The following is a 1428-nucleotide window of genomic DNA, read 5'->3' on the forward strand; positions in this document are numbered from 1 at the left end:
AGTTCAGACGTGTGCTCTTCCGATCTTCTAGATCAAAGTTGAATGGCTTGAAGTGTACTTTATGATAGTAATAAAAAATATTTTTTTAAAATTTTTTTTAAATATTTACTCCATCATTTCACATTCTTTTTTTAAATTTTAAAATTTTTTTGTGACCAAATTAAAAGTTATTTTAATACAAATTCAACCATGTGTGATAAAGTTTTTTTCCAAAGTCATCATTTTCAAGAAATAATTACAAACGCCTCTATACGCACACCATCTGTACTCGTTTACGCTGACGCATAAGCAGTAAATTATTCCTATTTTTATTGTAGTATAATATAAATATAAGTAGGAATACATATATGTTGCGCAATATTTATTAATAAATTAAACTTTGTGCGATATGGAAGTTTTTTGCATAAACTGTGGTGTGTCTCATCGTCCGAAGGTACGTTATAATTTATATGAAATAAGAAACTTCCGTGATTATACGTACAGACTGTTTTTACAATAATTAGTTGTTTATACCGATTTGACTTGACATATTCTATGACATTGAAATTTTACTTTGTAAACGTTGTCTAGACGTGCGCGATAAAAACGATTCAGAGTTATACAGAATATTGCGCAGAATATTGCGAAAATAGATTTACTTTCATCGTTATTCCTTGTTTGGAAAATAACTTTATCACGCATGGTTGAATTTGTATTAAATTAACCTTTAATTTGGTCACAAAAAAATTTAAAAATTAAAAAAAGAATTTAAAGTGGTGAAAGAAATATTTAAAAAAATTTTTTTGTAATTTTTTTATTACTATTATAAAATACACTTTAAGTCACTCAATTTTGATCTAGAACACTTTTTTCTATCTCTTATAGTTTTGACGATATTCACGTCGGAAGAAAAAAACCTGATTTTTTTCAAGGGGTGATTTCATCCCTTCAAAACGGAATAGAGCACCAACAAAAAATAGTTTCGCACTACGGACAAATTGCTCTACTTTTACACAAAGTTTCAGATTTTTCTGAATTTTCGGGTTTCCTAACTTCCCTTGTTAGAAGCCTCGGAGACTTGCACATAATTTCGTAAAAAGCAAATACAAATTTCTAAAAATGAAATCTCTGACTTAGAAGTCTCGTTGGCGCGCATGTAATTTAATAAAAACAAATACAAATTTCTAAAAAAGAAATCTCTCACTTAAAAGACACGAAAACTTGCATATAATTTCATAAAAAGCAAATACATTTTTCTAAAAAAGAAATATCTCACTTAGAAGACTCGGAGACGCGCATATAATTTCGTAAGAAGCAAATTTCTAACAATCTTCGGTTGGCAGCAGTCGGGCGTAAAAAAGAAATCTGTCACATAGAAGGTCTCGAGAGCGCACATTAAAACCCACGATGTAATCTTTTTCAATAAATGCAATTGTAGGTATAATTCCA

This window comes from Wasmannia auropunctata, unplaced genomic scaffold, assembly GCF_000956235.1.
Source record: "Wasmannia auropunctata unplaced genomic scaffold, wasmannia.A_1.0 LD336106.1, whole genome shotgun sequence".
Lineage (NCBI taxonomy): Eukaryota > Metazoa > Arthropoda > Insecta > Hymenoptera > Formicidae > Wasmannia > Wasmannia auropunctata.